The sequence below is a fragment of the Crocodylus siamensis genome, chromosome 2 (assembly GCF_052110815.1).
Source record: "Crocodylus siamensis isolate JL-2025a chromosome 2, ASM5211081v1, whole genome shotgun sequence".
Classification (NCBI taxonomy): domain Eukaryota; kingdom Metazoa; phylum Chordata; order Crocodylia; family Crocodylidae; genus Crocodylus; species Crocodylus siamensis.
This window is the reverse complement of record NC_143396.1, coordinates 288927262-288945725: the sequence shown is the minus strand read 5'-3', so window position 1 is coordinate 288945725 and position 18464 is coordinate 288927262.

The window sequence follows — 18464 nt, the reverse complement described above, 5'->3', positions numbered from 1 at the left end:
GAAAGAACAGATGCTCCATTTCCCATTGCCACAGAAACAGATATGAAAGGAGGCTCTTACCATCCTGCCTTCATCCATTCCTCAGCATCGTTGGCACCATCTGCCCTGTTGGTGATGTAGTAACTGAGGAAAACAGCCTCATTTAAGTGATCAGAAAAATAAATCAGGCACCACTGGGCAAAAATTGCTCTTGGCCCCAGCTCAAAATAATGCAGTGCCTTTGAGCTTGTGCCTCAGGTTAGTTGGTCAAAAAGGCAAGGGACGCTTAGACTGAGAATATAGAAAAGTCAGGCTGGAAGGGACCTCTGGAGGTCACATCCAGACCAGCCCCCTGCTCAAGTCAGGGTCAGGCCTATCTAAACCAGCCTAGAAAAGCATTTGTCTACCTGCTCTTAAAATCTTCAGGAAGAAACTATATACACAACTGCCAGGCACGATGCTCAATGCACCCTTTGACTCACCGCAGGTAAAACAGAGGGATGAGGCTGCTCTCTATGTCCTGCCACCACAAGGTGAAGAATGAGCTGTTATAATACACTGGAGAGATCCAAGGAAAATAGCCCCCTACTACAGAGGAAGCTGAATCCATCCCACAGCCCATGCCAACCTCGCTGTAGGATAAAAATCCTTCCTGATCCCAAATGTGATAATTGGGCTGACTGCGAGCAGAGGGGCAAGACTGTCTGGCCAGGAACCCCTGGGTTCTTTTTAAATCAAGTGCAGCTGTGGCTGAGAAACTCAGGCTGCTTTGAAAGTCTCCAACAGATTCAGATGCTTTGCTCGTTTTCCAAAGTTAATGCAAACTTTTAGGGCAGCTGGATGTGAGAGCCTGGGAGCATGTTGAAAACTGATGCCAACAGGAGGCTTTTACCCTTTTGTACTAAATTTTACTCCACTGAAATCGATGAGGCGACGAAGATTTCAGTTGCTCACATCCTATTCTCTCCCCCGTCTTTCTTGCCAACGCCTTTGTAACCACATGTCCACCCACCTCCTATTTTTACTCCAGAAAATCTCCACCCACGTGCACAGATGTAGCTGTGGCAGCAGCCAAACTTTCAATGCTCACAAAAGGAGCATGCACTCCCTGGTACTGGCTGTGAAGGGCACAGAGCTCCTGCCACCCCACCGGTGTGGGGAGAGGTCCTGAGGGTACATACACACAAGCCTGGGTGGGTCCAGGATACTGTAAATGGGTTGCAGGAGCTGTGCCCAGCACTGTAGGAGTGGTTGCATCTCCCGCACCCAGATCCCCTTCCTAAAGCAGACTGAGCGCACAGTAGCAGCCGGGGACTTTTTTTTAAGTGACCACATCAGGTAAGCATCCTCCTTCCTGCACCCTCAACACCTTCCCTTCTGTGCTCAGCAACACGTCCCCTTCCCTCCCTTTCCTCTCCTCCCTGACCCACTGCCGCTGCTGTCCCCAGCTGCCTTGAGGGCGCAGGGAGCTCCAGAGCTGCTCCTGACTCACTCCAGTTGGGCTCAGAAGAAGACAGCAAGAGCAGGTGGGATCCCCCTCCCTGTACATGCTCCCGGGCTGGTGGGGAACCCCTGTGGGGACCAAGCAGGTAGGGAAACCCTGCCTGCCACTGCTGTCGCTGTCCCCAGCTGAGCATGGATCCCTGTGAAGCCCGGCTGAACCAGGGCAGGAGTTGGTCTGGAGCTTTCCCCACCTGCGGGGAGAGTGGGGACAGTGGTGGGCAGGGAAATGGGAGCAGGCAATGTGCTTCTGGGCATGGATTGGGGGAAAGGGGGAAGGAGGATGCTTACCTGCTTCAGGCACTTAAGTCTCTGGCTGCTGCTTCCAAGGTATGGTTTGAAGTGGGGGGAGTCTATGATCATGCCCCTGCATCCCCTTTGGATCCACCCCTGCCTGCAAGCCATAACTGTGGGGTAAAAGGCCACAGGCCCTTGCTGCATGTCAGCTGCTCTATGGTAACTGCCGTTATTAGGTGGTAAGTGGAAGCTAAATGGGATAGTTTATCCACTGTGATGATACCAAAGTTTAGCTTTCATCTAGTCTTGGGTAAAGATGGGTGCATGGGCAGCTGCTGTGTAGCAGAGGGCATGTGGCAAAGCCCCTGGGGTGAACTGCACATCCACACCAAGAATCCCTCTGTGACTATAAGCCGACTCGCCCACGGTCACATACAGCATCCGTGGCAGGGCAACTGCACCAGGGTCCCTCGCCGGGAGCTGGTCCCAGCCCAGAGCTTCAAATAAGACATCTGAAGCAGAAATAATCCCCCCGGCCAAACAGCATCAGCAGCACTCACAGGCTCACTGTGCTGCTCCACGGGGGCTGCCGCATGAACCAGAAGCAGTGCAGCCGCATCCATGCAGCTCCAGAGGCAGATGAGTTAGCGCTGGAGAGTGGCAGGGCCAATTTGCCCACCCCCAGGGGAATTATCCTGCCCAGGCTTTGCATCACTACTGCTGGAGGAGCAGCATGGCAGGGTCAAGTCTGCCCAGGCTGGGCCCAGGAAGCTTCCTGTGTGCACATGGTCTCGGTGCCACGTAGCACTGCACTGCCTTGAACAGCACGTATCACTTTGTGGCTTCCCCAGTGCTGAACAGAGGGGAAGAATCACTTCCCTCGATCTGAGAGCAACACTCCTATTAATGCAGCCCAGTTTGCTGTTAGCCTTCTTGGCAACAAGCAGTGACATCAGGCGACAAGGTGCCTTTGGGCAGGAAGCCCCACACGAGGACAGACAGGCACATCACAGCCATCCCTGGCCATCAAGGAGATGAGCACAGTGGAAAGGATAAGACAGCTGGGCTGGAAAGACCCTGGCTGTGCACAGGTTTCCTGGTGCAGGACTATGGCTCAGGTCCAGGACACGGTATCTCTTGGGGTCCGATGCTGATCTCGCTCCCCTGAGAATCAGCTGCGACTCCACTGCAGTCAGCATAGGTAGGCACGCGCCCGATCCACAAGCAGCTGCGTGGGCCATGTTGATAGCAAGTGGTGACCCAGGCTGCCCCACGGCTAAGGGCCCTCTGCGATGCATGTGCTACACCCCAGGATGCATTCCTGACATGCCCGCCCCACTGTGATGGCAGTGTAGCACAGCCATCTCCGAGCTAGCCGCAGGCCCAGTGCGAGTCTAGGCATGGGCGCACCGTGCTCAGCACCAGTTACACACCCTGACCCTCAGGCAGGACCTGCAGCCCACCCGGAGCTCCATGCTGCCCTGTCCAGACCCCGGTGAGCTAGGTCTCTTAGCGCCGCGGGGCAAACACAGCAATGCAGACATGCCATCGAGTCAGGTTGTGATCCCATTGCTGCTTCGCTGGCGCGGCTTCCTGAGGCAGGCGGCACACCGGGAGCAAGAGTCCTGGGAGAAGATGCACTGACCGCCGCCCAGTCCTGCTGCAGGATTGGGTCCTGGAAGGTGCTGTAACGCTGCCACGCCATCCCCAGCTGGGAGGCTGGGGGTGTCGACACGGCTGAAACCCGGTCCTTTCCCAACCAGGTGAGTGGGTCCCGTGACAGCAGAAGTCATCGCCCTTAGCGCAGCCTGGGCTGTGAGACGCACCAAAGGGATGCCTCACCATTGGAGAGGGTCGGGTGATCTCCAGGGCCCGGCCTGTGGTCACTGCTCGGACCGTGTAGGTAAAAGCCTGACCGCAGAGTGCACCCCAGGCTGCCGGGGCTCTGCTGGCAGCTGCCCACAAAGCGCCACGCCGCAAGTCTGGCAAGGAAAGCCAAGCTAGAGATATGCCTAATCATTCAATCAATAAACTGCAAGGACAAACTCCAGCAGAGATGGAAATGGACCCAGGGGACACGCGGCCCTGACCTTTGGCCCCTGCCTAATGAATCTTCTGCTCCAGCCCACCCAGCCTGCATCTATTATCAGCCCGGCTGAAAGCAGGTGGTGTTGAAAACACATTAACCCTTTAGTTTCTGTTAGCTTTTGGGGTGACCTGCGAGAAATAAGCAGCGAGGAAGCAACATTTTCATAGATTCATAGACTTCGTGGATGTCATAGACCTTAGGGCTGGAAGGGACCTCGGCAGATCACCGAGTCCAGCCCCCCGCCCCAGGGGCAGGAAGTCAGCCAGGGTTGTAGGATCCCAGCAAAGATCTTTTGGAGGCTACAAGAACCTGTAAAGTTTCCTTAGGACCCAAATGACCACAGGAAACTTCCGCCGCTTGCTTGGCTTTCACCCGCTTCAACACATACTTAACTTAATACAAATGCTGTGAGCTGGGTGCTTCCAGGTAGCTGAGTGATGGGAGGTGAAGCAGTTGAACTGCACCTTCCTGGGGACCCTCACCTCGTTCGCTCAGATGTTCAGCTTTATACTGGCAAGCGAGGTCTTGATTCCCGATGAGATCGAGTTGGTTTGGGCCCGGCGACTATTCGTTTTTCTCTGGCTGAGTCGGCCCAAAATGGCCAGAACTTGGAGGGCAGAGAGCGGCGGAGATTGGCGACTGGAGGTGTGCAAAGGAGCTGAAGGGATGCAGGATGCTAAACTCCCCCAGGATCCACTTCCCATCAGTGCTGCCTGTTCAGTGCAATGCCGAGGGCACTGGCTTACAGGACGAACAAGCAGTGGCTGTTAATCCCATCGACCGGCCGCTTTCTCCTAAGCTTGGCTGTTAATCCCATCCCCTCTCCTAAAACAAGGGTATTCCTATTCCAGTGGGGTGAGAGTCAAACCCTCCTCTACCAGAAGGGGCTTGAACCCACATCTCCAACATCCCAGGAGGGGGATCTCAGCACCCAGTAACAGGGTAGGCCTGGTTGGGTGGTACAGAGACTGGGGGTCTTGTCCTCCCTACCGTTGAAGGTTTTTCCCTTGGCATGGATTCATGCATGGGCCCACCGGCCAGGGCATTCACTCAGTGCTTAGGAAACACCCAAATGTGGCTTTCGGTGCACTCTCCCTTCAGCCGCTTGGTGCACGTGCCACGGTCACAGGCTGGGCTGTGCACCCCTGCAAATGAGCAACTATTTAATTTGCTTTCCCCTCAATGAATAAGGGGTGCATGGTATTCCCACCCAGCTCTGCAGATCTTGCAGGGTTTTTAGGGAGGTCAGGAGTTTGTGGTGCAAGTGCTCTGCGGCTGATGAAGAGCTTACGTTCCCGAACTGGTATTTTCCTAGACAAGGCACCCGAGCTAGGGCAGCATCACAGGGTACGCTGACTTTACAGGGGCACCCAGTAATAACATACCAAGCTGCAAATCCTGGGGATTTGCACGGCTCTATAAAAGCTAGCTGCCCTCATAGGCACAGGACCATAAAATATTACAACCCCCTCCAGAGGTGTGCATTACTGACCTACGCAAAACACAGGCTTTTACTGCCATCGCCCCCAAGCTCCGTTTTGTCTTCTCCCCTATTATTGTCCCTTCTTTTTCTCCTCCTGCAGGTCAGCCTAGGCTAATGTCATCCACCAATTCGGCCACCTCGCTGCTCGTGCCCCTTCCAGATCACTTGCGTAAAGGGGCTGAATAGCGAGGGGCCAGACAGTGGAAAGAGCAGGGCATGGCATGGTGAGGTGCCTCCCCGGGCACCAGCTAGATCAGTGGTCCTCAGCCTTTTTTTAGGTTAACTTTGCTGAATTTTTGGATTCTGGATCCGCAAGTCTCAACCGGGGCGCTGCTAAATTCAGAAAGGCTCTGGAGGGGCCTCGAGACCAGAAAGGTTGAGAACCATTGGGCTAGGCCTTCGTCCTGCACTTGCTTTCCTAAGGGCTTTGCCGGACCCCACCGTCACCAGACCCCCCCTTGGCTAACGTCATAGGCATGCCATTTCTCCTCTCCCACAAAGCTGCATGAAGGGGCTGTGCCAGCCATTAGGGAGGATGTTTTCCAGCAGAGGAGGCTGGTTACTCACTTCGTAGAACTGGGAAGGAGAGTTTGCAAAGGTATGCATGTGCCCAACTCCCGCTGGCTCTCCATGGGGGTCCAACTGCCCCTCCTGCCTCCCCGCAGGCTCCAGAAGACGCTCCCGCGATGCAGAAGAGGCCTCACGCTGGGCAGCAGCTGAGAACGTCTCCCCAAGTGATATCCTCCTGCCTTCCCCGATTCGTCTCTAGCCGCAAGACTGCCCGGCTCCACTGCAGCCCGTCCTCCTCCGGCTGTGCCCCCAGCTCTGCTGCCTTCTAGGAAACCCTTTGCACTCGCATAAGGGGCCTGTGCTGAGCATGGGAGCTCCTGCCTCGGCCGGCTCGGCCTTCCCCCCAAGAGCCTGGCGCAGGGACACCAGACTTCAGCGAGGATGGGAGCAGCAGACCCCAAGGCATGTACTTCAGATGGGCACATCTTCTGCCTGCATCAACCCGTGCCGTCACGTGAGCTTGAGCAACCCTCTGCCCGGCTGTGCTCCCCAGGGACTCCACCCGCAGCCCGCAGGGCGAGTGCCGTCAAGTCCGCCCGAGAGCCTCGTCTGGAGGCACAGGTCAGCCTGGCGCCGACTGAACGAAGCGGGCAAGCAATGCAGGGCTTTAACGTCAGTGGGAGAGGAACACTGAATAGAAAGGGGCCTCTTCACCTGCTGAGACAAGCCCCCACATTTCTAAACCCACTCCCCGCTAAACCACCGGCTCCTGCCCCTCCACCAAGTGCCTTGTGAGAACAAAGCCCAAAGCACCCTTCAGCGTGCCACGGGCAAAGGACAAAGGCTTGGGTGGACCAAGGCTTGGAGGGTCCTCGGAAGAGGGTGGTGACCTCCCCCGGGGGAAGGCAGAAACCGCTCGGTCTCTCCCAGCCCAGCCTTGGCTTCATCTCATTTTAGGGATGCTGTGCAGGCTGGCTGTTCCCCTCCTAGCTGGACATTTCTATCCTTCGGGAGATGCAATGCACAGGGCTTGGGGGCGACTCCTGCTGCCATCAGGAGCAGGAGCGTGTGCTTGAGGGCACAGCCTGGATGCTACTTTACGTGGAAGGGACCCTGGCGAGAAGAGGACTGCCTGGCCAGGGTCTGTATGACTGCTGGGGTTGGGGGTCTCTCTTCCACACATCCCCAGAGGCTGCAAAAGGGAAGATTTGTACGTCCCCTCGGCTACTTCCTTGGAAGCAACACTTCCAGCCACAACAGCCCCTGAGAGCACCAGCATCCCCTCCACACGCAGATGAAAGAAGCCAAACCGTGCGCAGCTGTTAAATCATCGCAGCCGCAAACTCCCTCTGAACTGAGCCACCCCTTTCTCCCTGGGGGGGTAACTGGAGGCCGGATGCTGCCAGCCTGCCCCGCTGCGCAGGCCCTGCCTGCGACCCGGCGAGGTCTGCACTGAGACTGCCAGCGACTGCGGTGGCTTTAGCTGAATCGCTCCATTCAGGATGACACGAGGCAGGTCCAGCCACGTACCCAGGTCTCTAGGGCTCAGGAGAAGGGTAGGGAGGGCAGGAACTGGTGTGCTCCTGGAAGATACCAGCAATGAACTGGGGCCAGCAGCATGTCTGCTGGTAAGGCTGCTTTATAGGGCAGATCCAGGAAGAGAAGCAAGAGCTTCAGTGAGCTGGAAGAACGTCACTAGCAGCAATCACAGGAGCCCCGTGGGGGCTGCAGCGTCTGGTCTGGATGCTGGAGCTACACGGGGGAGACGGACTTGGGGCTGAGAGAAGCTTGGTGCCTTGCTGGCTTCTCAGCAAAACAGCACCCTATTGCTTCAGCCTCCTGATGGTCATTAAATAGCTCTTCCAGGGGGCATCAGATAACCCTCTGTAGCTCTCCCCCATCCAGCTCAGCCCCTGGGGTCAGGGGCCGCCTTTCCTGGGCTGCAGAGGCAGAGTGCAGGCTCCTTGGCATACAGCTGCGCAGTCTCTTTCCAGCACCCTCAGATCCGTCCGTTTTCCTCCTCCCTATTTGTTACTGCAAAACCCAAATCCAAGCACGCGGTCAGCGTGAAACGGGGCAAAGCCGTGACAGCTCCTGGCCGCCTCCCCGGTCTCTCTGGCAGTGCCGACGCTGCTATGCGGGTGCGTGTGGGCCCTCCGGAAAGCGGGCGTTCAGCGGGAGACTCGTGCCTCCAAGGCTGCCCCAGGGAGCCGCGTCCGCAGCCGAGCGTGTCTTGCACTGCGCCGTGCTGGGTCGTTATCTCCCGGCGCGGGGGCTTCACACGTGGAGCAGGCAGCAGGCCCTGCGTGCCGCCTCGGCCAGGCAGCTCGGCGCCACAGACAAGCAGGCTGCAGCCGTGCAGAGCTTCGAGCCACGCCGGAGACGGCAGGCAGAGGACTAGGGACCGATCCTTCCCGGGAGAACCGGGGGAGTGCCGTCTCGGTGTCAGTGGATCTCCAGGGACACCCTCGGGCCCCAATTGCTCTGTGACGGATGCTGCTGTCAGTCCCGTTTCCGTGGACAGCGGCAGTGCCGTGATCAGAATCCATAGGGGTTGCCATGGCAGCAGAGGGAGGCGGTAGGGACCAGAGCACAGGCCTTGGAGTCGGCCGAGCGGCCCAGACGTGTGCAACCAGCAGTGCGGCGCTCGAGGGCCTGGCCTGGATCGCAGCTGCCCTGGGGCACTCTGTACCGGCGTGTGCAATGGGGGAAAGAGGGAATCCCTCTTTGCTACAGACAACCGGGCATTTCCCCTTCGAGGGCAGCCGTGCTCGTAGCCCGGAGCGTGATTGGTTGGGCAAGGGTCTGAAGTGGCAACTTGGCCTGAGAAAAAAGGCTGCAGGCATCACCCAGGGCCCCTTCCATACAGGAGACACTCGAGAAAGGACCGAGCTAATGGGAGTTTGGAAGAACTTGGAGCAGTGCAGAGCAAGGCGATGACAAGGCCAACGCCGTCTTTTAATGCTGGACTGGGCAGCGTTCGCTTGGAGAGATATAACGAGGCTTAAATGGCCCAATGTCAAAACACATGGTACATACTACCGTATTTTCCCACATACCACACCCCTCCAAATAAGACATATGCCTTTTGGGAAAGCAGGATGTAGAAAGAAAGATTTTTGCAGAGTTCTGGCCCTTCCATGAAGACGCTGTGCTATAGTACAGCTGCCAGCTTCTCTTTCCCTGCTAGCAAGCAGGAGAGCGTGCTATTCACACATTTCTTTTCCCCTCAAAATCAGCCCTCCAAAATGGAGGTGTATATATACATACATATACATATATATATATACACACACATATATACACATATATATACAGATACATGTACATATACATACATACACAGACTCATACATACACACACACATACATATACATACATTATATATATACATATATACACATACACTATTTATATGCACACATGCACACACACACTATACATATATACACACACATACACTATATCTATACACACATGCACGTATGTATATATGTATATACATACATAAATGCATACATACATACGGAATAAGGATATACAGTATACATGGTGGCGGATGCTGCCTCAGTGCTGCATTTTCCCTATAACCTTGTTATGGGATAAAGCTTGCCAAAACCGGGTGCCAATTTGCGAGCGGCTGTGAACGGGTTAACACTGGATTGCACCCCTTCCTGCTTGCTGTCAGGGAAAGAGAGATGCTGGCAGTCATCTTTCAGCAGAGCATCTTTCTCCTTCGACACCTCCATGCAGGGAAGCTCTGGGGAAGAAAATCAGCTTCCTCACTTAAGAGACAGGCCTCAACTTTGGAGGGCTGATTTTTGTTGCCAAGGTGCACGTGCTTTGCGAGTCAATTCAGTAGCAGGCATATGTTTGTATATGCAGGGAATGGCTCTGGACAAAGCTGCTAGGATTCCCGGCGTAAAGCTTGCAGAATCCGTGTCCCAGTCTCGGAGGCGACAAGCCCCGCAGGCTCAAAGCTTCCCAACCAGCTAAGTGCCCAATGCCCAGAAGCTTCAACGAGGAGTTTAAAAACCCGTCAGTCAATCAGAAGTCATTCTCGTGTGCTGCGATCAGCTGATGAGTGTCATCTAATACCGGGACATTGCTTCTTTCTCCTCAAGCCCAGCGAAAGCTCTTTCTCTGTCCCTAAACAGGGGATAGTGGAGGAATGCATGATAAATTCCTTCTCCCTGCAACGTGCTGCATCGAACAAGTCCAGTTACAAACCACGCTGGACAAGGGTGAGCAATGTCAGGGATGCAGTGAGGTGCTATTTTCCCTAGTAAGAGAGCAGCATCTCTTCCTGGCACTGCCTTTTCCTTTCCAGAGACAAAACAGAGATGCAACATCTGGATCCAGATCACAGTCGCACTAGGGCCTAGGGCTTGGGTTGCAGGTGAAATCAGGATTAGACTTTCTGTCCTGGCTAGGGGTGAGGCTGCACCCATGCCTCTCACTCTTCACAAGATGTTTTGGTCATCTTGGGCCACATCCAAAATGCAGAGAGAGAGCAAGTAGGACCCTTCCAGCTTGGGATAGGACTTCGCACAGAGATAGCCAGCGGAGGAAAAGCTGGCATCTCCCCCAGCTGTCAGAGCAGCGGGCCATCAGGCTACAGAAGAAGTGCTTCGTTCACATCCTGGATCTGCTCCGAAGCGGCAGGCACCCCAAGTCCTCCAGCGGCACGGGGATTCGAACTGCGTGCAGATAAAATTCTCCCGTGCTCAGGGGTGCTCTTCACCCCCTATTCTGCACAGGCTGGACCTATTTTAGAGGAACCCGTTGGCTTCCCCTGCTCCAGGCTGTGAAGCCGTGCTCATGGTACAGGTGATATCTTTGATGAGACCAACTAGATTTTTGCAAAAAAATTCTTTAAAAAAGATTTTTTTTTTTTTTTGCAAAAATCTAGCTGGTCTCATCAAAGATAATCGCCTCTGCCGCACTTTCTGACTCCGTTGCCTGTAGATCAAGACAGCTACAACCTGGATACCTGACGCGAGATCTAAGGGACTCGTGCATGTCAGGCCCTAAAATCAACAGACTCACTGCACCTTCCCCTCCGACTACTGCTATATAAACTGATTATGCAAACTCTGCTGATCTCTCTGGTCATGGTCCCTGACTTTTTCCAAACGCTCATTTTTGACCCTTAATTTTAAATCCCTGAGTTTGTTCTTAGGCAAAGGCAGACCCCGTGTATGGCAAGTTATTTTCCAAGCTTCTTGCCCATGAATAGCAAAGTATTATGGACAATGGAAAAAAGGGCTCCATTAACATGCAGCTGATCACGCCAAACAGCAGACATTAAATAACTACACTGAGCACCTAATCATCACGCTAATGGCATTAATATCAAGGACTAAAGGCAAGCAGATCGCCTACTTGAGTTCTGCGGAAAGTCGACCCTACAGACAATTTTCTGATGCGCTTATTGGGATGCTGAATCTCGTTACGTAATGATTAGGGATTTCAGGTCAGGTATGTTGTACATCAGCGGAAGCATGCTGTGTTTTGACACTGATGGGGGTGCTTTTTATTTTTAGTTAGTTTGGTTGCTATGGCAGCGGGAAATGTCTGCACTAGAATAGACGATTCGGTTAAATGTTACATTTTTGGCCTTCTGCTCAATTTACCCAGTGGCTTTGAAACCAATTTCCAAAAACTCTTTCACCGTGAGCCAGCGAGCAGGATTTCCACCTCTAGAACAAAGATGTAGGCCCGTATTTTATTGTTGTTATTATTATTATTATTATTATTAATTTAGTTGCCTTTGAAGGCTCTAGCTTATGCCGTTTTCGATGGGAGGCTCCTTGCAAGAAGCTACTTTCAAAGCCGCTGTTGTTAGCTCAGAAAGGGAGCTTGTTGTTGAAAATTTCCAAAGCAAACCCTGGTGCCGCACTGTTGGCAGAAGTAACGGGCTTAGATTACAATGTATGGACCCAATCTGGTGAGAAAGCACCTATGCCTATATCCAAATAGTTGAATGCTTTGCCAATACACCCTGTAAACCAGACCTAAACTGGGCTGGGTCCATCTCTAGGACAGGGGAAGGTGGATTCGAGGTTGCTTTTACCCAGCCTAGCTGCAAAAGCCCCAAAGAGCAGCTCCACCTGGACCAGACGGCAGCTGTGTCCAGCCTCTGCCTCTAGCACGCTCCTGTATTGGGAGAAGCCAGGAGGAGGTGGCATCCGGTCAGCTGTGCTTGCTCTCTGCCACAGAGGCCTCTATTCGCCGGCAGAAAGGGAATCGCCCGCTGGCTTTTAAAAAGTCTGCTTTACTGCTGCTTGGAAAATTTCTCCCTGACCTACATGGCGGCAGGGGCTGGTTGTCCAAGAGCTTTCCAGGCCTTTCATGGCACTGGAGCCATTCAGAGGAGATGGAGGGGTCAGCTGAGATCTGGTCCTTTACTTCAAGAGCTGTTTGTTGCAAGGAATTTGCTTAAAAGCCGCCTAACTGAGCAGCTTGTCTTCTATCCCTCTGCATCAGCGATCTTCCCGTGCTCTACAATTGATGCTTTTGTTTTACAGCCCTCCGAACTGAGAAGCTGAAAGCAGAACCTGTTCACAGGCCCCGCGAGCCTCCTTGTCCATTAGCACACCCAGAAATGAAGTGGCGGAGGTCGGGATAAATAATCACCGATCAGCATTGCCCTGAATGCCACGCACCCTGGGGTGAAATACCTCGGGAACACCTATCACCTGCAATTTATAGGAGGTGGAGGTCTACGTTATCTTCCAGTGATCATTATTTTATCACTCACCAAGCCCTCAAAGCCATCACCCATGTGCAGAGAGGCAACTGCGGGGTGGGTAGGGGGGAAGGAGTTCACAATCAACTTTGGCCACTTCTCCGCTGGGTTGTTTTGCCACCCAAAACCACGTCGCCTGCAACCGCCGGCGTTGCTGCCTACACGTGCATACCCAAGGACTTGGCCAACCTGTCCTCACGATGAGCAGTGCCAGCACGAGACACGGTGAACTATGGTAGAAACCCAGGCTTTCAGATGCCAGCGCTGCTCAGCACATACCTTGAATTATCTATCAGCTGAGGTCCAGTGTGAGCGGCGACTTGACTCTGGCTCCGGCTGTAGCAAAGGTGCGCGGAGGAAGGAGTCCCACAGGAACTTGCATCGATAGGACTTCTCCGCGTCGGCCAGACTTAGGTGGCGCAGCAGAAGAAATCTCATTGGCTTTCCATGGGCTCTGCTCCCGGGTCACTTGTAGCTTCTGAGCATCGAGCAAAGGTTGTAGGAAATCCTTGAGCAGAAGCTGGTGATAGGCAGCCCTAGCCCTGACCCACGGAGATACCCAAACTCCTTCCACAATATAGTAGCAGCTATGAGGAACTCTGCAGAAAGGTGGGTTGGAAAGACCCTTTCCTCCGGTGCAAGCTCTTGGGGCTGACACTGGGGGTCTTCAGTGGGGAGAGGGCCAGGCTCTGAGTTTTCTCACGCTTCTCCTACACCGTGTGCGCAGAGGCTTCAGCTCAGCTGAGCCGTCCCCACACTTAGCGTGCCTGCTTTCTAGCCCCTGCTTTTCTCAGAGAGCAAACTAGGCCTTTATACTCCTCCTTGGGTAGACCTCAGACGGACGCATTAGAAAGAGCAGACACCTCCCAAGGCACGCACCTCCACCCCTGCTGTGCCCCTGTCAAAATGGGCCCAAGCCAAAATGCTCCTGGCAATACACAGCCCGCTCTGCTCCCATTAGCAACCCACAGAAGAAAGAGCACCGCTGCTGTCTCCCATAATAACGAGAAAAATATAATACCAGATTATAGCGGAAGAACTCCTCTTCCTATTTTTCCAGCTGATTCATTTCAAACTGAAGGGTTCTCTGCTCGGTCGTTAAAAAAACTGTTAAACAGTCTTTCAACTTCACAGAGACCTTTATGTCCTGGGCACGCTTGCACCTCGGGAACATCACACATCAATCAGAACAAAATAACATACCTTAGCGTAGCCCATACGGGGTGCGCTCACAGTCCTGAGTCGCCTCCAGCCCCTGAGAAGGTGCCTCCTGCTTCCTGCGGCTCCGCTGCACTGCAATTCTCCTTTGCAGGCTGCTTTAGATTCGGTTCCCTGATGTGGCACTGCCGCTTCCCATCTTCTTCCAGACCCGGTGCCTTGGGCTGACTCCTTCCCTCTCTCTCTCTCAGCTTTCTGAATCTCTCTCACCGTTCCCATTCTCCAGCTCTTTTCCCTGGGAGCCTAACTCTGCTCTCTAGCCCCCTTTCCTAGGAAGCCTCTCTCCTAGCTCCCTTCCTCTGGAGACTTTCAGCTTCCTGTGGACATCTAATTATCTTTCACAGCTGGCCCAGGCCTCCCAGGCAGCCTGCACTCAGCGCCGACTCCCTGGAGCTGTAGCCCCTGCCTGATGCCTGCAGCCTGGTGTGCGCATCCTGCTCCCAGCCTCTGCAAACCAGCAGCCTGCTACACTGCTCATCTCTGAAGCTGAGCTAATGCATGTGCTTAGTGTTTTAGCTGCACTGTGAGCACCAATGTCTCTGCAAGTGAGTGACCCGTGTGTGTTCAGGCCACGGCTGCCTCTCCTGGGCTCCCCCCATCTCACAGGGCCTTGGATCCAATATGGAGAGGGTTAACACCGGACCTATGAATTTTGTCCAAGGGCCACTCCATCCCTTGTAGGTGAAGGAGGCCCGTCGCCCAAGAGGGTTTTCACAACATCCCTGACTCTGCCACAGACTTCCCTGGTAACCCTGGGCAAGTCTCTTAAGGTTAAATATTCAGAAGTGCCTGACTTAGATACTATCAGGTATCCAGGTTGTAGCCATATTGGTCCAGAGGAAAAGGCAATCAGGACTTGTAACAGAGATGGCATCTCTTATTAAACCAACAAGATTTTTGCAAAATTAAAGATTTTTTTTGCAAAAATCTTGTTGCTCTAATAAAAGATATCATCTGCACTACAAGTCCTGATCGACTTAGATACTTACGTTCTGACTTCTAGTGGGGTTTAGGAGCATCAGTCCCATGGGCACTCTTGAGACTCAAGCCTTGATCACTCTGTGCCTCATTTCTCTCTCTGTAAACTGGACACGGTAGTGCTTTCCCTTCACTTATATTCATAAAATACATAGATCAATGGGGACTTTATTTGGGCCTTCTCATACAGTTAAATAATGGAAACTCCCTATGCGGATTATGCAGAAAGCAAGCTCACATCCTCCCAGCTGGCCACGTGCACAGGCCATCGAAGTGGCTGTATATTACTCTCACAGCCTCCAACTGAGAAGACATCTTCCCACTGAACTGCTCTAATGCAGGGGTGTTCAACCCCTGGCCCGCGGGCCAGATCCAGCCTGCAAAGCCATGTCATCCGGCCTGCGAGGCTCCCCACAGGTCTGCAGATTTGGTGGGGGGGAGTGGTGGCAATTACCACTGCTATTACTCCCCCGCCACCAAATTTCCAAGCGCCTGTGGCTGAACTGGGGCCCAGCTGGGCTGTTACCATGCAGCAGGATCAGGCCTGCAGGGTGAAAAGGCTGGGCACCGCAGCTCTAACGAAACAAGCCACGGGCCTGGCTCCTGTCGTGCCCCCACAGTTACCCCACTGCTGCTCAAGGCGGGCAGCAGAAGCCCCCCCGGAAGGAAACAAGCGCTAGAGTCTTCTGCTGCCTCTCCAAGAGAAAGGCCTCAGCAGGGAGAAGGGGATGAGACGGCCTCTCCCCTCCAAATGCAAGAGAGCAGGGATGCATACAACAGAGCCAACGGTGCAGGGGGCGGTTTCCTTACAGATGCGCGTTCACAACCTCCATCCTCTGCAAATGCAACAATCCCGCCACAGAAGAGAGTCCATGGAGCCGCTGTACCGTAGCTTACAGGCTGCTGCCATCAAACAGCCCAGCCATACTAATGGGAAGAGCGTCCCTAGAGCCCGCCGCATCGGTCTTTCTCTCGACAGCGCGTATAACCCGGAGGCACGGCATGCTGCTCATCACTAGCGCACAAGCCAGGGGGAATTACTTGGCTGCGCTTTGGCTTAGCGATGCCCAGGTCCTGTTCCTCTCCCATCATCCTGACGCTTCCCTTTTTAAAGGCCGGCCAGATAATTACCTAAATGACAAGCGAGGACGGAAAACATGCTTCTCCCCCCAAATGCCACCAACAAAGATTCATATCCTCTGCTTTGGTGAATGCAGAACCTGCAGAAAAGGGGCAAGACGGGGTTAGCATCTTCACCGGGGCTTCCCCCTCCGGCGTGTTCAGAAGCAACCCGCAAAGCAAAACCGAAAACTGAGCTCTGCTCCTTTATGTGCTGAATTTTTTGGCAGGCATCAGAAGTGAAATGCATTGCACCGGCCTGTTTAAAAATATTTTCCCCCCTTGATGCATATATAGTTACTTTCCCTTCACGCACCACGGTGCACTGAACAGCAGCCCACAAGTCGGCACCATGAGTTGTCAAGGGTTGGTCTTAGTCTTTCCCGATGTCAAGGATTGTGGTTTTCCTAATATTAAGGCGTTGGGGTACCTGTGAGAGGCTGATTGACCCTGGCACGTCTTCAGGCTGCCAGGAAATTGGCAGCATGATTTCTCAGATTTTTTTTTTCAAAGGCATTGCCTTGCTGAAGAGTTTGAGCCACCTCGTAGATGGGTGATTTCAATGCATAAATCTCACCCTGACTCAAGAGATAGTTCCTTCGCTCTTCACACGGCCACGCTTTCTCAGCTCAGCATCAAGCCCACTTAGTCTTACACGTAACGAGCAGAATTTGACTCTCCGGGCAAAAATTGCTGCGCTCGAGTACTCCAATGTAACCGGTTTGCTTTGTCTGGGAGGGACTATTTAAATCTAATACCTAACATGTTATAGTTAGTTATTTTTTTATTCTTCCCATTAGGACAGCACATTGGCAATGTGTTGGGAAAGAATCTGCAAACTGGACCTGCTGGAACATGGAGCTAAAACTCAGCCCATCACGACATGAGCCACGGAGCTGGAGCTACAGGCAAAGGCAAAGTCTGTAACAGTCCAGGGCTCTTGTTGTGACTCAACATCATAGATCCGAATCCCCAGCAATTCCCTTTCCGGGAAATTCACAGCTGTTGGTTTGCACAACAACCGTAACTCGGTGCCATTGCCTTCAGTACAGGGATACACTGGATCGAGCTATTTAATTATATTTCCCAGCCCATAACCTAGACTGTACCTTCAGGGTAGGCCCCCACCAGCATCCAGGCCATGTCTGAATCTGTCTTGTTCTCTTCATCCGTATGGAAGAGCTTCTTATCCAAGCCCTCTTCACTGGCAACTTCCTCCTTCCTGGCCTTGCCAAGCTGCCCCTTCCTGCTCACAGTTCCTTCAAATGCTTCTGCAAAAGTCTTCCCACTGCTGCAACCCGTCGCTCCATACATAGTGACTGCACAATACATTTCGACCAGCCATGAATTATCATGCCATAAAAATGTCCTTCCGGCCATGAAAAGAGCCAACCAGCTCCAAAGTTAGTGCTTGAAAATGTGTAACAACTCTACAGCTGGTTTCTATCCAGCTTGAATTTGAATGTATGACATGGCCCTCGTGGACGAAGACCTTAGGATGGATATGTCACCCCACGGGAAGACGTCAGAGAGTTAGATGTGTCATCCAATTCTAGGGTGACCGCCTTTTCGAAGTGTAAAAGCAGGGCACCAAGCCTCCCCGCTATGCTCCACCCTCCCACGCTGGGTCCTGCCTGCTGGGCCACCGAGGCCCCAGGGAAAGGGCAGCAGTGCGGGTGAGCCCTGAGCCCACAGCTGCCCCTACCCTGCACACAAATCCGAGGGGGCGCATACCCCCTCCATGCCCTGTCCCCAGAAACATGCACAGTGATGGGGAGCCCCCACCCATCGCTCTGACCCACTCCCTGGCCAGGCCCTGTGGCTGTGCATTCCCACCCCAGCCCCAGGCCCCATGCACCACCCTGGCTGGCTGGGCAATGCTCCCAGCCCCAGCTACCAAGCCAGTCCCACTCCCTCACTGTGGGGACCTCAATCACCTATGCCCCCTCCCCACCATAGACTTACACACAGGCATCTGGGGAGCTGCCCTCCACCACTTCCTGGCCATGTGCATGCAGGAGCATGCATGCATGCATGTGGCACACCCTGCATCCCACTCCCCCCAGCCCCAGGTGACCAAAAATCCCCGCACACAATACCAGGGTGTTAGTCGCTCTGGTTTGGGGAATCCAGGACAAATGCTGGTCTCACTGATGGTATGTTCAGGGGCAAGACCACCTCCCTACAAGTCCTTGAAACCCTCCTGCTTATATATCTGAGGATCAGATCGGCTCCCTTTAGCATCCTACTAGGCACTCACATTCAGGTGGTACCTACCACCACCCTCCATCCTTCCCACCATCGCTGCACTGCAGGATACACTCCCACATCTTATACAAGTGGCCTGCATCCCTGGCTCCTCCGCGCCTGGCCTTGTGCCTGGCTGTATTAGGACACATGTACGCAAAATAAGCCCCTCTGCCCTTAGCAAGCAATCCAGCATCGCTGCCATCATTGGAAGCTCTTTGCAACAATCGAGCATGATAGTGGCCCTTGGGGGTGGTGGAGTCAAATGTGGTCAGCGCACAGATGACTGTGCAAGCCTGTGTGTAACAAGCAGCTTTTGTCACCAAAAGCTTATAGCTTTCCTCCCCCTGCT